This window comes from Bos indicus, chromosome 21, assembly GCF_029378745.1.
Source record: "Bos indicus isolate NIAB-ARS_2022 breed Sahiwal x Tharparkar chromosome 21, NIAB-ARS_B.indTharparkar_mat_pri_1.0, whole genome shotgun sequence".
NCBI classification, from domain to species: domain Eukaryota; kingdom Metazoa; phylum Chordata; class Mammalia; order Artiodactyla; family Bovidae; genus Bos; species Bos indicus.
This window is the reverse complement of record NC_091780.1, coordinates 37,179,506-37,198,616: the sequence shown is the minus strand read 5'-3', so window position 1 is coordinate 37,198,616 and position 19,111 is coordinate 37,179,506.

Genomic DNA, 19,111 nt, shown 5'->3' with positions numbered 1-19,111 from the left:
CCACTCTAAAAGGGTGCACACAAAATTTTGCATGCTCTGAGTCTCAGCACAGAGGCAGTAATTTGAAAGGTCCCTAGGTTAGACATTTCGCTGACCTTGAAGAGCTTCCTAGAGAGGCACAAGGTAATTGGGAATCCCCCTAAAGATACTGATGCTGGCAATTGCCACTTTAGGAAGCTCAATCTACCATAAGGACACTGGTGTGGCAAAACATCTTTCTGTAGTCCCCTCTCTAGTCAATAAATGCCAGCGGCTTACCCATCTCACTAGTGAGCTGGCACCAGTCCCAGGATGTCCTGATTCCCACAGGCAACCGCTCTAGGACTCAACCCTAAACACCAGTGGACTGGCACCAGTCTTGGGATGCCCTGGTATGTGTAGCAGCCAACACGCATGGCAGGATCTACAGCCAAACAGACCAGAGACCAGCACCATGTACCAGCACATCAATAGTAGTTGGCCCCACCACAATTGAAGGGTCCACACAGTCAACATCAGAGACACCCCCAGGGCATGTATCTTTAATGATCAGACAGGAGTGTGCTGGTGGACCTCAAAGGACATCTCCTACATAAGGACTTGTTCTGCTCAAGCAGCCTAGCCAATATATAGAAACAATATAAGCAACCTAGCCAATATATAGAAACAAACACAGAGAACTAATCAAAATGAGAAGACAGAGGAATATGTTACAAATGAAGGAACAAGACAACATCTCAGAAAAAGAACTAAATCAAAGAGGAGATATGCAATTTACCTGACAATGAGCTCAATGGTAATGGTCATAAAGATGCTCAATGAACTCAGGAGAAGAGTGAATGAATACAGTGAGAAGTTAAACAGAATTAGTAAATATAAAGAAGAACCAAGCAGAGCTGAAGAAAACAATAACTCGTATTAAAAATACACTGGAAAGAATCACCAGTGAACTAAGTGATAGAGAGGAATAGATCAACAAGCTGAAAGACAGACTAGTGGAAATCACACAAGATGAACAGAAAAAATCTTTAAACAAAGATAGATTAAGACATCTCTGCGTCAACATCAAGTGTACCAATATTTGTCTTATTAGGGCTCCAAGAGGAGAAGAGAGTGAGAAGGGATAGAGAATTATTTAAAGAAATTAATAGCTAAAAAATTCCCTAACCTGGGAAAGAGAACAGATACACAGGTCCTGGAAGCACATAGACTGTCAAAGTAGATGAAGCCAAAGAGGTCCACACTAAGACAAACTATACTTAAAATGGCAAAAATTAAAGAGAAGGAAAGAATCTTAAAAGCAGCAAGATATAAGCAACTAATTATGTACAAGAGAACTCCCATAAGAACACCAGTTGACTTTTCAGCAGAAATTTTGCAGGCCAGAAGGGAGTTGCATGATATATTGTAAGAGATAAAAGGAAAAAACCTGCAGTCAAGAACTCCACCCATCAAGGCTATCATTCAGATCTAAAGGAGAAGAAGAGTTTTACACACAAACAAAAGCTAAAAGAGTTCAACACAAACAAACTGACTTTACAAGAAACGTTAAAAGGACTTCTATAAGGTAAAAAAGAAAAGACCACAACCCAAAATATAAAAATTATGAAAGAAAAGTCTAATTGGTAAGAAAAACATGCAATAAAGGGATAGATCAAACATGGAAAATTCATAGAAGGTTAAAAAACAAAAATAGTCAATCATCTATATCCACAGTAAGTAGTTAAAGGATACACAAAATAAGAAGATGTAAAATATCACATCAAGAATATTAAATGTGATGGGAGAGGTAAAGTGAAAATGTGGGGTTGTTAGAATGCATTCAAACTTAAGAGACTAACAACTAAAAATAATTTGTGTACATGTATATACACCCAGGAAGAGAGGATGGGGAGAGAGTTATATATGAATCTCAATGATAAGCAAAAACCTATAATAGATACACACACACACGCACACACACACACACACAGAGAAAGGAATCCAAACATAACACTAAATATAGTCATCAGATCACAGAAGGGAAGACAGCAAAAGAAGAAGGAACAAAAGAGACCTACAAAAATAACCCCAAAACAATGAGCAAAATGTCAATAAGTACATATCTAGCAATAATCACTTTAAGTGTAAATGGACTAAATGCTCCAATCAAAAGGTACAGACTGACTAAATGGATACAAAAACAAAGACCCGTATACATGATGCTTACAAGAGACTCACTTCATATCTAAAGACATATACTAACTGAAAATGAAGGCATGGAAAAAGTATTATATGCAAATGGAAACAAAAATAATATAATAAATAAGGAGATAAATTTTATTTCCATACTCAGGCCTAAAATTTTTGATTTTTCATTTAGCTTTACTACCAGATGTGTGACTATTAGAATTTTAACCAGTATATTTATATATCATGAATTATAATGATTATCTCATAATCTAAATATTTTGAAAAATGAATTACTGGAACATATTATTCAATTATGTGGAAAAACGAAAACGAGTTGGAAGAAAATAAAATATTAGAAAATAATAAAGTATATATTCTATCCAACTTTAATTAACAATGTAAGTTTAGAATTTTTTAGGTTATATTGTTAATCTCAATTTTGTATTGAATTTGCATTCTTTGAATTTTTCACTTCTTTCCCTCCTTCTTTCTCTCTGCATCTTCCTATTTTCCTTCTTTTTCTCCTTCCTACTCTTCTTTCTCTTCCTGACACATATTTTACATCACTTCATTTACCTTACCTTCTTTCCCCATTCTCTTACATGCAATCTGGGACCACCTATACAGACAACGGGGCTGCTTGAAACCTTTTCATTAAATAAACCTATACTCAGAGGTACTATATTTCTGTTTCAACCCTTTAACTATTAGCCACAAACGATATTAGAGTACTTAAGGCAGAGCAGCTACATAAATGGTGGTAGTGGAATAGAAAGATGTTGTTTCATTCACCTGTCATCTCAGGAGAAAACACTACATCACGGTGTAAAAAGTACCATGACTGTAGACTCAGACTTGAATGGTGTCCCTGACTTTACCAAAAGAAAAAAGCTCCTCTAGGGCAGGGACAAAGAATTCCATATTCTCACCACCTAAGCTATGACACCTATTCCAGTTCTAGCACAATTACAAAGTTTAGTCTAAAATAAAACAATGGCCAAGAAAACCACTAACATTCAACATTATTTAATAAAATATTTGTTTTCTTTATATAAATCAAGGTAGATATGAAATACATTGTTACACTTAAGGTTGTTTTGTAAGTGCCATGCAATCATTAAATTCTTCCTCTACTTTTCAAATTCTTTAGCATCTTTATTCCCATGGAATGGAATGAACTTCATTTGATGAGAATGCATTATTTATCTGCTAAGACTATCTCTGTTCTTGTTAACCAGAAAAAAGCTGAACAAGTACTGTACTTATTCATGATGCCAAATCAATATATTAATGTACTAGAAAACTCAAGAAACTAAATTTTTATTCATTAAAAATGTCATTTAGCTGCAAAGTTATTTTGAAAAAAGATAAATTATACATTTATAGCAGATAAAACAATGTTTAAAACAATGTACATATGATTATTGTTCTCACCTAACAGAAGCAGAAGATATTAAGAAGAGGTGGCAAGAATACACAGAAGAACTGTACAAAAAAGATCTTCACGACCCAGATAATCAAAATAGTGTGATCACTCACCTAGAGCCAGACATCCTGGAATGTGAAGTCAAGTGGACCTTAGGAAGCATTACTACAAACAAAGCTAGTGGAGGTGATAGAATTCCAGAGAAGCTATTTCAAATCCTGAAAGATGATGCTGTGAAAGTGCTGCACTCAATATGTCAGCACATTTGGAAAACTCAGCAGTGGCCACAGGACTGGAAAAGGTCAGTTTCCATTCCAATCCCAAAGAAAGGTAATGCCAAAGAATGCTCAAACTACCCCCCAATTGCACTCATCTCCCACGCTAGTAAAGTAATGCTCAAAATTCTCCAAGCCAGGCTTAAGCAATATGTGAACCGAGAACTTCCTGATGTTCAAGCTGGTTTTAGAAAAGGCAAAGGAACCAGAGATCAAATTGCCAACATTCACCGGATCATCAGAAAAACAAGAGAGTTCCAGAAAAATATCTATTTCTGCTTTATTGACTATGCCAAAGACTTTGACTGTGTAGATCACAATAAACTGAGAAAAATTCTGAAAGAGATGGGAATACCAGACCACCTGACCTGCTTCTTGGGAAATCTGTATGCAGGTCAAGAAGCAACAGTTAGAACTAGACATGGAACAACAGACTTTTCCAAATAGGAAAAGGAGTTCGTCAAGGCTGTATATTGTCACCCTGCTTATTTAACTTACATGCAGTGTACATCATGAGAAACACTGGGCTGGAGGAAGCACAAGCTGGAATCAAGATTGCCAGGAGAAATATCAATAACCTCAGACATGAAGATGACACCACCCTTATGGCAGAAAGTGAAGAACTAAAGAGCCTCTTGATGAAAGTAAAAGAGGAGAGTGAAAAAGTTGGCTTAAAATTCAACATTCAGAAAACTAAGATCATGGCATCTGGTCCTATCACTTCATGGCAAATAGATGAGGAAACAGTGGAAACAGTGTCAGATTTTATCTTTCTGGGCTCCAAAATCACTGCAGATGGTGACTGCAGCCACAAAATTAAGACACTTACTCCTTGAAAGGAAAGTTATGACCAACCTAGACAGCATATTCAAAAGCAGAGACATTACTTTGCCAACAAAGGTCCATCTAGTCAAGGCTATGCTTTTTCCAATAGTCTTATATGGATGTGAGAGTTGGACTATAAAGAAGGCTGAGTGCCAAAGAATTGATGCTTTTGAACTGTGGTGTTAGCGAAGACTCTTGAGAGTCCCTTGGACTGCAAGGAGATCCAACCAGTCCATCCTAAAGGAGATTAGTCCTGGGTGTTCACTGGAGGGACCTATGTTGAAGTTGAAACTCTAGTACTCTGGCCACCTGATGCGAAGAGCTGACTCATTTGAAAAGACCCTGATGCTGGGAAAGATTGAGGGCAGGAGGAGAAGGGGATGACAGAGGATGAGATGGTTGGATGGCATGACCGACTCGATGGACATGAGTTTGGGTGGACTCCAGGAGTTGGTGATGGACAGGGAGGCCTGGTGTGCTGTGGTTCATGGGGTCACAAAGAGTCAGACATGACTGAGCAACTGAACTGAACTGACTGAAATAGTAAGAGATATTATCTTGGTGGCAGCCCAACTGATTTTATTAGCAGAATAATGTTAAATAGTTATCACTTTAGATGATCATCTAACATCTATGAAATCATAAACATGCATGCAAATCCAGGAAGTGAATCATAATCCAGAATGCAATTACATTCACTTATAGATTATTATTAAGATAAACCATAATGGAAAAAATATTTAAAAGATGTGTGTGTATAACTGCGATACTGTGTAGTACAAAAGTAATTAACACAACACTGTAAGCCAAATAGATTCAATGAAAAATAAATTTTAAAAGATAAAAAAGCACTAAAAAAATTTTAAAAATAAAATACAAAATTTTAAATTTCTATAGAATACTTATGAACCATGAAATTGTGTCTTTAGACCAGCTTGAGAAACAGTGCACTCCACCACACTGAGATTTAAAGGAGTGAGGGGCAAAAATAACTCTGATGTGAGAATGAACTAGGTTAGGCAGGTTATAGCTGAGATGTCAATGAACCAGACATCTGTTAGAAGTCTCATTTTGCTGAGAATTTCTCCTCTCAGCTATTTGATGAAGCAATAAGGGACTATTTCTCTGGACTTAATTTTGACCAAACAGGAAGAACTACTTCATGAAATTCAACTGACAGGAACCTTGGGAGAAAGTCAAGTTGTCATCTTCGTACTTGAAAGGGCCAAGAAAGAAAACACTGAGCACAGTCTGACAACTTCCCTGGACTTTAAGAAAGCATATTTCAAAAATTTTAGAGAGGAGTTCTGAATGAATCCATGACCGCATTCTTTTAAAAGCATCGGAGCCCTTGAAAGACAAATTCTGATAAGAAAATTATGAATGGCTACAACATAGTAGACACAAAAAGGAAAGCTCTCTAAAGGAAACTAGCATAGCTCTAGTTTCTTGCATATACTGTAAGAGAAGGAAAGGGAAAAGGTTATATTTTGAACAACTTTCCTGTGGAAACAAGATGCTAAGTTGTTCTACAGAGGTGTATCTGTTAACTATTTTATTGAACAGGAAACTGAGGCTGGAGGAGATGAAGGCAGGTCTAGAAATAAAAACTTTAGTAAAGAGTTATTAATATACCTAAGGATAATAAAAAAAAGACACCATCTATGCTGCAGGGTATTTTTTAAAGAGACCATTAATTTCAGTATTTGATGCTGATCATTTCATTTTAATCCAAAATAGTAAAACATGGGTGCTCACAATCTCTATGATGAAAATGCATCTTTATACTAGTAAGGGTAAACCAAATGCAAATAGAAGACACTAGATGGCTATTAGTAAAATAAGAGGTAAGTTTAAACATCCATAAATAGGTTAATTATATTCTATACAAGCAAAAACATCTGTTGATATGTTTGCCCTGCCTTTATCCCCTTCTCAGCAGTGGGCATTTAACAAATTCAACCAACAAAGAAAATAACCTCCAGCCAACCCACTGACAAGTAGTAAGCAAGCAGATCCTCTCTATCTAAGAAAGTAAACTAAGAGATTCAGAAATAGAAATACTCAGATAAGTACTAGAATTGAGGAGTCATTGTAAGTCAGGCTAGGGTCAGCATTTGGGGCCATCCAAGCCACTTGCACTCTGCTCCTCTGTGACATAAAAGGCCATGGGTAGCCAAAACATGCAAATATTCTGAGAGTGCCAAAACCATAGGACTTGCACACAGAGAAATGTGTAGATGAAAGACCATATAACTCAGGAGTGACAGGGAGTAGCCTCAGTTACTATGTTTCCAAAAATTCCAGGCTTCATCTGTTCAGTCTGTCCTCAGTTTCTCATCTTTGGATACCCAAATAACCCACCATGTTTAATGGATACTACTAAATTGTTTATATATCCCCTCTAGCTCTGGAAACTCTAATTTCAACTATCCACATGATTAACAGGTAGTCATGTTCATGCAATATAACTCCACATCCTGGGGAAAAAAAAAAACTGATTAATTCAGACAAGGAAACCTTAACCAAAAAAATAACCCTTTCTGCACAGAATATGAGGTAAGAGATTTCAGCTTAAAATAGAATACTTTCTGAAATGGAGAGAATATAAGCTTGAGAGTTATTAGTAGTAGCTGTTATTCAGTTGTGAACAAGAAACATAGAAACAATCTCTGCCCTAAAAAAAGAGGAATAAGAAAAGAGAAAATGAAAGGAAAGGGAAAAGGTCACGTGAAGAAAAAACAGATAACATGAACAGATGGAAGAACCTACTTGGTTTTCTTCAAACGGACTAATATGTGGTTCACAAGTACAAGCGCATCCCTGGTCTTGGGTATTTTAGGAAAACCCGTATTCTGCATATAATTACATCACCAGTGGAACTAGTATCTGTATGAACATGATGCCTGGGAACGATGGTAGGAAATTATATAAAGGACAATGTTTTTATGATTTCTATGTAAAGTTTCTTAGAGAAGGAAGTGGCAACCCACTCCGGTGTTCTTGCCTGGAGAATCCCAGGGACAGGGGAGCCTGGTGGGCTGCCATCTCTGGGGTCACACAGAGTTGGACACGACTGAAGTGACTTAGCAGCAGCAGCAGCAGCATGTAAAGTTTCTATGTAATGTACACATTGAAATTATACATCATGACACATTTCATCAGTTCTCAGCAAAATTCCAAGACATATAATTAGACAGATGGCTCATGAACACCTAGAAAAGAAGTGGCAATCACCAAGAGCCACTTTAAGTTCACTAAGAATAAATTATACCAAACTAATTAAATTATACAGACATAGTGAATCTGCATGACAATGAGACATTTAATGGAGTGTTTTGCTGATGTCTTTTTGGACAAGATAGATGTGGAGAGGATGTTTGTAAATTATGTGACTATGTTGGCTGAACAATTATTCTCAAAATTTAAGCTGTTGTGAGCCTTATTCACAACTTAAAGTTAAAAAAATAGATGTATATACATAAAAGACATGCATCAATTTGGTGAAATATTAATATATAATTATGTATTAATATAATTTATTGGTCAGATGCATCTGGGAAATACTATATAGTCTGTCCTGTTCTTGACTATCCATTCAGCTATTTATTCATTCAACCTGTGTTTTGTAGTTCCTGCTTTGTACCACAAACTATGTTACACTCTAGGATACAGAAATGAAGGTGAACATGGTACCTGCCTTCAAGGAGCTTATTCCTATGGGGGATTCATGAATTAAACAAACAGTTATTTAAATTATAACTAGGATAATTCTGCAAATGAGTAGTATAAAGTTCCAGGAATATGTAAAACAGGAGGCCTGAGGATTCCTCATGTTACTGCCACATTAAAGAATTCAAGTCCTAATACAATGAAACCCCTCAAAATTATTTAAATACAAATTTCCAAGGGTGGTTAGACTTTTTTAAAGCATGGAAGTTGCTCTATTTCCACTACAAAGATATCAATTACTTGTAAACAGCAAATTTTGGAATGCAGTTTAAAAAACTCTTCGAAAGGGACCGAAGAAAAATTTAAGAAGCAGTTGAGTCTTCATTGCTAAAATGCAGTTTTCTTTTCTGCAAAGAAAGAACAAGACCAAAGGTATGAAGGGTGGACATACAAGGCAATTTGGAACACAGAAGTAGAAGAGCCTGATTAGATAAGCAGCAGGCCCAGCTAAAGCAATTCCAATCAGCTGGGCACTGAAAGAAAACTATAAGTTACTTGGATTTGACCACCCAAATTGCCTCCATTTCCTACTTCACACACTAAAAATGATGATATTCATTTTTCTCTTTTCCTCTCATTCTAGGGACACAGCAAGGCTGTCATAGCCGTGTTTAATGAATGAAAGACTGAATGAACTCTGATCTCTTTGGTATGTGTAATGAATAAAATATTATTGGTATTAATAATGAAATACAGTTATTTAACATTTAACTGGCACAGATTGAGATTTCATTTCTGATGTCTGGAACTGTGCTTTGAGTCATCAAAGGACTTTAAACCAGTTGAATGTTCAGGCTGAATATATTTATATTATATTTTTTTCTTTTTTTGGTATATGAGTCAGGAATACTGGAGCTAGAAATATACCCTGGGAGGGTGTGTGGTTCAGTGTGCCCTCTCAAATTCTTTTATTCTCCCTATTACTCTTGTCCTCCCAAATATACTCTATTAAATTCTTGGCCAAAATTTTTATAAGACGATTTACTTGGGAGAAATTCTGGAACCTGAGCATTTGTGGATTCACTAAATAATCTAGAATATAATAATTAGATAATATACAATGGTTAAAATAATATTGCATTTAATGATTATAATAAGATGTTAAACTGTTACACATAAAATAATTTACAAAAAGTAAATTCAGTGTAAGTTTCCATTTTTGTTTAAAAATGCATATGTGCAGATATATAGTGTTACTTTCCTATGGTAAAAGTTTTCATTTTTTAATCATCTATATTTTCAAATTTTTCTATTTATTGTTTTAATAAAATTTTTGAAAACTAATTACAAATTTCAAATTATTTTACTAGGGTGATGCAAATATAATTGTGGTTGGTGAAATTTGTTGTTTGATATTGGAAAACATTCTTAATAAATGTGGTTATGTTATACATCATTTTAATGTACACTTCTTGCTTTACATTTTTTTGCTAATGATTTATTATTTGCCGTTTATTTTATATTTATTTTAGACTATGGAAATGATGTTAGACAGAAAGCAAATTCAAGTGATTTTCTTATGTGAGTTGAAAATGGGTCATAATGCAACAGAAACAACTCACTACATCAAAAATGCATTTGTACATTGCTAATGTACACTGAAGTGCTGTTTCAAGTTTTGCATAGGAGAGCCTTGAAGATGAAGAGAGCAATGGCCAGCTATCATAAGGTGACAATGAACGACCAATTGAGAAGTTCATCAAAGGTAATCCTCTTACAACTACACAAGAAGTTGTGAAGAACTCAACATCGACCATTCTATTGTCATTCAGCATTTGAAGCAAACTGAAAAGTTGAAAAAGGTCAATTAAGTGAGCACCTCATGAGCTGACTGAAAATCAAAACAACTGGTGCGCTGATCTGTCACCTTCTCTTATTCTAACCAACAACAATGAACTATTTCTCAGTTGGATTGTGATGTACGACAGAAAGTGGACTGCACACAAAAACCAGCGACCACCAGCTCAGTGGTTGGACCAAGAAGCAGCTCCAGGGCACTTCCCGAAGCCAAACTTGCACCAAACCGAAAAAGGCCATTGTCACTTTTTGGTGGTCTGCTGCCCATCTGACCCACTACAGCTTTCTGAATATCAGAAAAACCATTACACTTAGAAGTATGCTCAGCAAATTGATGAGATGCACCAAAACTTCAACACCTGCAGCCAGCATTGATCAACAGAATGGGCCCAATTCTTCAGCACAACAACACCTAACTGCACGTCACACAACCAACACTTCAAAAGTTGAAGGAATTGGGGTATGAAGTTTTGCCTCATCTGCCATATTCACCTGACCTCTCACCAACCCACTCTCATGTCTTCAAGCATTTTGACAACTTTTTCCAGGGAAAATGCTTCACCATCCAGCAGTAGGCAGAAAATGCTTTCCGAGAGTTTGTCAAATCCCAGAACATGTACTTTTATGTTACAGGAATAAACAAACTTATTTCTCATTGAAAAAATGTGTTGATTGTAATGGTTATTTTGAATAATGATATTGTGTTTGAGCCTAATGATAATGATTTAAAAGTCACAGTCCAAAACCACAATTACTTTTCCACCAACCTAATAGATAATCGGGCTTCCTAGGTGGCTCTAGGGGTAAAGAACTCGCCTGCCAATGCAGGAGACTTAAGAGACGCCAGTTTGATCCCTGGGTTGCGAAGATCCCCTGGAGGAGGGCCTGGCAACCCACTCCAGTATTCTTGCCTGGAGAATCCCATGGACAGAGGAGCTTGGCAGACTATAGTTCATGGGGTCACAAAGAACTGGACATGACTGAAATGATAAATAAATGACAGGTGATAGATAAACATATCTTGAGATGATACATATATTTTTTATCAATAATAGTTGTGCTGAATTTACAAAGATGTTTGAGTTTCATTCACTTTCAGCTTTATGTTTACAAAACTTTTCCTGACATTTGTAAATATTCTGTTCAACAATCTTTCCACGGCCTTTCCAAACAATCTACTCCCACCACTTTTACTATTCACTAGCAAAAAACAAACAACATTGGCCACTATTTGCTAAGTTTTAGTGATTCAAGTAGTTAAGTTCACTAAGAATTATCAGCTGCAGGCTGCATATTCTGAAAAAAAATTCTTGATGAAGGATCTGGGTGATGAGTCTTGAGCAGTGGGAGCCAGTTTATATGTGCATATCAAGCACTTACCAGCTCTTGAAAAGGGAGCTGATGAATAGAGCCTTTTTTAATGACTAGCTCTGCTTTTTTTCCATGCTATACTTGTTCTATATAAGATCATTTCTGTCTGAAAAAAGTGAAACATTAAAGTGCCAACAGACTTTCATGAATCTATGAGGTTTCATAACTCCATAGCTGTTGTTGTTCAGTCGCTTAGTCGTGTCTGACTCTTTGAGACCCCATGGACTGCAGCACACTAGCCTTCCCTGTCCTTCACCATCTCCTGGAGTTTGCTCAAACTCATGTCCATTGAGTCAATGATGCCATCCAACTATGTCGTCCTCTGTTGCCCCTTCTCCTGCTTTCTATCTTTCCCAGCATTAGGACCTTTCCAATGAGTCCATAGTATGATTATGGAATTTTTTAATGAACACTATGCACTAACAAAAAAGAGCAAAAGAATTTGTGTGTTAGGTATGTGGTAAGGGAGGAAGTGAAGGATACAACTGGGAATAAAATTAGAAGTGTTTACAAAATAAAAATAGATACAGACAACCAATCATAATGCAGGGTGGAATAAACCTATCTAACCCTTTGAAAATTAATGGCTTTTCAGTGACAGGAAAAAAGTAGGGGAAAAATATTCCAAGTTCATCAAGACCAAAAGTATAAGGGCACAAAAGTACACAATACAGTTAGAAAAACGGCTAAAAGTTAAGCTTAACGGAAGAATGTTTTGGGAGGCAGTCTGAACAAGCACACTGAAATCAGTTATAGCACCCTTTGAATGCCATTTTAGGAAATCTGACTGTATTCTACAGGAAACAGACAATTATCTAAGTTTTTATTTCAAAAGTTATATGCACTCTGACCTACATTTTAAGAAGCTAACTCTGGAGTGAGCAAAAAAGATAGAATACTATGTCATAAGGCCAAAGACAGATATACCAATTGGAAAGCTACTGGAATATTCTAGGTGTGAAATGCTATCACTGCCTGCAGTATATGAGGAACAATAAAGTTAAATGACAAACTGGTGAAGCACCATTCTGCAGGAAGAACTAATATAACTTAGTAATTTATCAGTGGGAAAAGTGAGGACCTTGGACTGAAAGGAGATCCAATCAGTCCATCCTAAAGGAAATCAGTCCTGAATATTCATTGGAAGGATTGATCCTGAAGCTGAAACTCCAGTACTTTGGCCACCTGATGTGAAGAACCAACTCATGGGGAAAGACCCTGATGCTGGGAAAGATTGAAGGAGGGAGGAGAAGGGGACAACAGAGGATGAGATGGTTGGAGGGCATCACCAGTGTAATGGACATGAGTTTGAGTAAGCTTCAGGAGTTGGTGATGGACAGGCAAGCCTGGCATGCTGCAGTCCATGGGGTCACAAAGAGTCAAACACGACTGAGTGACTGAACTGAAAGGTGAGGACAATGAAAGACACAAAGATAACAGAAGTTCCTTTCGTGAGTGACTGGGAAGATGAAATACCAGCCCTACCGACTGAGTTTACTTTGGCTTTGAGACACAGGGAAATTCTTGGGAATTAAGATTAGAATTTCAGGAAAAGAAGTGAAAAGTTAATAGTTATTGTCCGGAAGCCAAGACAGGATATTTTTTCCAGGGGAAAAAAACACGTTAAACAATAAAAAGACTGAGACTAGAAACACAGGGACAGATTACATATTTGAAGGTTAAGCATAGGAAGCAGAAAGTGACATATACATATACAGTATGGAAAGAAAGATAATAAGCTGAAAAGACTTAACTTTAAAATCAAGAATAAGAAATTAGAATGATGTCACCAAGATGGCAACATAGGTTGTTCCTCACTTTGTTCCCGTTCACAATAACAACCAAGTATTTAAGAATAAGATACCACTGAGAGAATCCTAGGGCATAGGAAGGAATGAGGATGAGGCATCCTACATTCACCACACAGAGACTGAGACAGATTGCATTAGAAGGTGAGAGAAGCAGACACATCTTTACTACACTGCCCCTCCCCCAGGTCAGTGCAGGACCATGAAGAGAGGTGTCCCCTAAGCCTTCAGTTCCTCCAATGGGAAAGAAGATCCCACAAGGGACAACCAGATCCCCAAAGTGTTGTGGATCACTTTGCAGAAGCCACTACTCTGATCCCACACCACAAGGATTGCAGGGGAATCTGCAAGGCACAACCACTGGGAATCTGACTATGACAGAGATGTAGAGAGCGGCTTGCAACAACCAGAACATGAATCTTGGCAGACTGAGTTTTTACCTGTAGTGCATAGTAGTAATCCCAACCAGAGGTTTTGCTTATTCTGCAGAACTAAGTCAGAGGACACGCCCTGACTCATCAATTCAGTGGTGTGCCCATGTCAGATTCTCAAACAATGGGTTTTGCTGAACCTAGAGCCTGGTTTGCCCATTCCCAGGCAAAAAGCTGAATCACAGCCCCACCCACTATGGAGAGTATCTTCAGTACCTTTTGACCAGAAGGGCTAGTGACAATGCCAAGCAGCAGTGCAGCCCAGTTACGCTCCAGCTGAGAGGTGGGTGAACAGAGGTGACTGTCCCCAGAACAAAGCCAGTGCCAGTGTGGAGGCTCTCCCTGATATACAAAGGCAGGAGAATTCATACCAAGGCTGAGAGTACCTCCCAGCCACTCCCAATTAGAAAGCCTATTCAGAAAATGCAAAATAGCCCAGAGTGGCCCCTTTCCCTGCCACTCAGGCAAGGGAGCTAAGTTATAGCCTCACCCACTGTGGACATTGTCTTCTCGCCCAACAGGGTAGAAGGGCTATAGACAGCTCCTGAAAGCTGCATGGCCCAGTAACATTAGAACTGAAAGACAGGCAGAGCCACGGTAAGCAGAGTAAAGTCAGGGAACCTGGGGCATAGGTTGGCTTAAGACAACAAAGAGCATTACTGGCTTTAGAATGGGTTCTCACCGTGCCTGGGCAGGGAATTTAACTCACAGCCCTTCTCATTGTTGAATACATTTTTCAGCCTGTCCATCTAGGGAACCTAACCAGAGAATACATCAAGCTGCATAATCCAATGGATAGCTTTATGTAAAGTGGCACCTGAACAGAGAGCACAGTCTGTGGACTCTTCTGTCTGCACAGCAAAACAAATGGTCTCACCTGACCAAAGAATTCAGTTCACACTGTGGACTGATTTGAGTCCCCCAACAATGAGTTTATAGGCTATGGGTCCTGTCCTACTGCCCTGCCAGGGCGGGAAATCTAAATCATAGTCCTATATACTGCATATAGTACCTGCTGCTGCTGCTGCTTAGTCACTTCAGTCGTGTCCGACTCTGTGCGACCCCATAGACAGCAGCCCACCAGGCTCCACCGTCCCTGGGATTCTCCAGGCAAGAACACTGGAGTGGGTTGCCATTTCCTTCTCCAATGCATGAAAGTGAAAAGTGAAAGTAAAGTTGCTCCATCATGTCCGACTCCTAGCGACCCCATGGACTGCAGCGCACCAGGCTCCTCTGTCCATGGGATTTTCCAGGCAAGAGTACTGGAGTGGGGTGCCATTGCCTTCTCCCACATATAGTACTTAGTCCCATGTATGTCACTGGCTGAGAACCATAGGATTGTTGGCCTGGATCTCTCCCCAAGAGAGGCTGTAGTATGGGTTCTACAGATGCCTGTGTTCTCTGATCAAGCTTACCATATGGATGAGGCATATAGTACCTAGTCCCATCCATATGCTAAGCTTGATCAGAGAACACAGGCACCTGTAGAACCCATACTACAGCCTCTCTTGGGGAGAGAACCAGGCCAACAATCCTATTGGTTCTCAGCCAGTGACATACATCCCTCATCTCCATTCACAAAGCCTGAACAGTTGCCTCACCCAAAACAATAGATCACAGAGCAAGCCCCAGTTACTCAAGGACCTTTCCAGGAGACACAGCCAGAAACCCAACGTGAGCTGACCAGTGAAAAACTATCTCTGCCAAAGCAAACCTGTGAAGCCAGGAAGAGAAGCCCCATTTCTCAAATGTGCAGATGCCAAAAAGAATCAAGAATCACAAAAAAAATCTGGTAAATATGACACCACCAAGAAAACTAAAGAAGCTCCAATAACCAATGCTGAAAAAAATGAAGATCTTTGAACTCTCAGACAAAGAGTACAGAATAATCCTCTTAAGAAAGTTTAATGAATTACAAGAAAACACAAACAAACAACTAAACTAAATTAGGAAACAATGTATGAACAAAATAAAAAGTCTAACAAGGAAATAGCAATCATTAAAAAAAAAACCACAGAAATCCCTGAGTGGAAAAATTCAATATTTGAACTAAAGAATTCAAAGAGACACTTTCAAAAGTAGAGAAGACTAAATCATAGAGAAGAACAAATCAGCAATCTGGAGGATAAGAGACTAGAAAATACCCAATGAGGAGAGCACAAATCAATGAAAAAGCTTAAAGAAAACCTGCAGAAATTACATGACACAGTGAAAGTAAACAATATTCCTATTATGGGAAAAAGAGAAAGAGAGAGCGACAGAATGTATAGTTAAAGAAATAATGTCTGAGAACTTTCCCAACCTGGGGAAAGAAATAGATATCCAGATTCATGAGGCTACCCAAAACCCAAACAAGTTGAACCTGAATAAAATTGTCAAAAGACAATGACAAAAAGTTTTAAGAGCAGCAAAAGCAGGAAGTTAGATACAAGAAAACTCCTATAAGACCACTGGCAGATTTCTCATCAGAAATTTTCCATTCCAGGAGAGAATGGAATGATTAACATTCAAATGGGATCAAAGCATTCAAAGAAAACTGTAGAGCCCATCCTACAGCCTCACTTGGGGAAGGAACCAAACCAACAGTCCTATCCATTTGTTCTCAGTCAGTGGCGCACACCCCTCACGTCATCCTCCAAGCCTGAAGAGTTGCCTCACCCAAAATAGAGATCATATTTCCAGGGTTTTTTTTTTTTTTTTTCCATTCTAGGAGAGAAAGGGGTGATAACATTCAAATGGGATCAAAATATTCAAATAAAATAAGAGTCAAACAAGAACTTTATACCCAGTGACCTGTCTTTCAGAAACTAAGATAGGATGAAGATATTCCTGATAGAACAAAATTTAAGAGAGTTCATTACCACCCAACCTGCTTTACAAGAATTGCTAAAGGGAGTTCTTTGAGTGGAAACAAAAGAATGCTATAGATAGAATCATAAAAACACAGAAGTGTAGTGTTGATCCCTTTGGTACTAGTAAATATATAGTCATAGTTGAATTCTGCAATATGGTAATAGTAGTGAATAATTCCAGTAATCTTGCCTGGAAAATCTCATGGATGGAGGAGCCTGGTAGGCTGCAGTCCATGAGGCCACTAAGAGTCGGACACGACTGAGCGACTTCACTTTCACTTTTCACTTTAATGCACTGGAGAAGGAAATGGCAACCCACTCCAGTGTTCTTGCCTGGAGAATCCCAGGGACAGGGCAGCCTGGTGGGCTGCCGTCTATGGGGTCACACAGAGTGAGATGACTTAGCAGCAGCAGTGAATAATTCACTCAAAACTCTATTAGCTAGATTTTACAAAAAATATGTAAATTGTAACAACATCACCTAATATGTGTTGAGGGAGGTTCAGAAATAAAGTTTATGAATTCCATGGAAGTTAAATTGTTATCAGTTTAAAATAGGGTGTTAAAAGTTGAAGATGTCTTATAGAAGCCTCATGACAACCACAAAGGAAAAAACCAGTTATCAGATAAAAGAACACAATAACTAGGTTTCATCAATGAATTTGGTAAAGTTGCAGAATACAAAATTAATACACAGAGACCTCTTGTATTTCTACACACTAACAATGAAAGATCAGACAGAGAAATTAAGAAAACAATCTCATTTAGCATCACATAAAAATGAATAAAATAACTAGGAATAAACCTAAGGAGGAAAAAGACATGTACTCAGAAAACTATAAGATACTGATGAAAGCAATCAAAGATAATGTAAACATATGCAAATACATGCCATGTTCTTGGGTTGGAAGAATTAATATTGTGAAAATGAGCATATTACCCAAAGTAATCTACAGATTCAATGCAATCCCTATGAAATTACCAGTAGTATTTTTCACATAATTTAAAAAAAAAAACTTTTTTAATTTGTATGGTTACACAAAAAGTTGGTGATGGCCAGGGAGGCCTGGCGTGCTGTGATTCATCGGGTCACAAAGAGTCGGACACGACTGAGCGACTGAACTGAACTGAACACAAAAGACCCCAAATAACCAAAGCAATCTTGAGAAGAAAAACAAAGCTAGAGGAATCAGGCTTCTTGACTCCAGAGTATACCACAAAGCTACTGTCATCAAAACCACATGGTTCCTACACAGAAACAGAAATCTATACCAATGAAATAAGATAGAAAGTCAAGAGGTAAACCCACACACCTATGGTCACCTAATCTATGACATAAGAGGCAAGAATACACAGTGAAGAAAAGACAGTCTCTTCAATAAGAGGTGCTGGGAAATGTGAACAGATACATGTAAAAGAATTAAACTGGAATATTCTCTGACACCATACACAAAAGCAAACTTAAAATGGATTGAAGATCTAAATGTAAGACTTGATACTATAAAACTCTTAAAGGGAAACATAGGCAGAACACGGTCTGACATAAATCATAGTAACATCTTTTATGATCCAGCTCAGAGAGTCATAAAAATTAAATAAAGAATAAATGAACAAATGGAAACTAATTAAACTTAAGAGTTTTTGAACAGCAAAGGCAACAATAAACAAAACAAAAAGATACCCCAAAGAATGGGAGGAAATATTTCCCAACAAAGCAACCAACAAGGGATTAATCCTCAAAATACACAAATACCTCATGCAGCTCAATATAAAAAAACAAATAATCAAAAAATGGGAGGAAGATCTAAATAGACATTTCTCCTAAGAAGACATGCAGATGGCCATAAAGCACATGAAAAGATACTCAGCATCACTAATTATTAGAGAAATGCAAATCAAAACTACAATCAGGTATCACCTTAAACCAGTTAGGATCATCAAAAAATCTATGAAGAATAAATCCTGGAGAGGAGAGACAGAAAAGGGAACCCTCCTACACTGTTGGTGGGAATGTAAAGTGGTACAGAGACCATGGAAAACAGTATGGTAATTAAAAAAAAAAAAAACTAAAAATAGAACTATCATATGATCCTGAAATTCCACTCTTCTTGGGCATATATCTAAAGAAAGCCATAATTCAAAAGGATATATGCACTCCCATTATTTACTGTAGTACTATTTACAATAGCCAGGACAGGGAAGCAAGCTAAATGTCCATCAACAGAGAAATGGGTAAAGAAAATGTAATACATATATACAATGGAATATTAGTCAACCATAAAAAATAATAAAATTATGCCACTTGCAGTGACATGGATAAACCTAAAGATTGTAATACTGAGTGAAATGAGACAAAGACAAATGTCATATGATACCACTTATATGCGGAATCTATTATTTTTAAAAATGGTACAAAACAGAAATAGAGTCACAAATGTAGAAA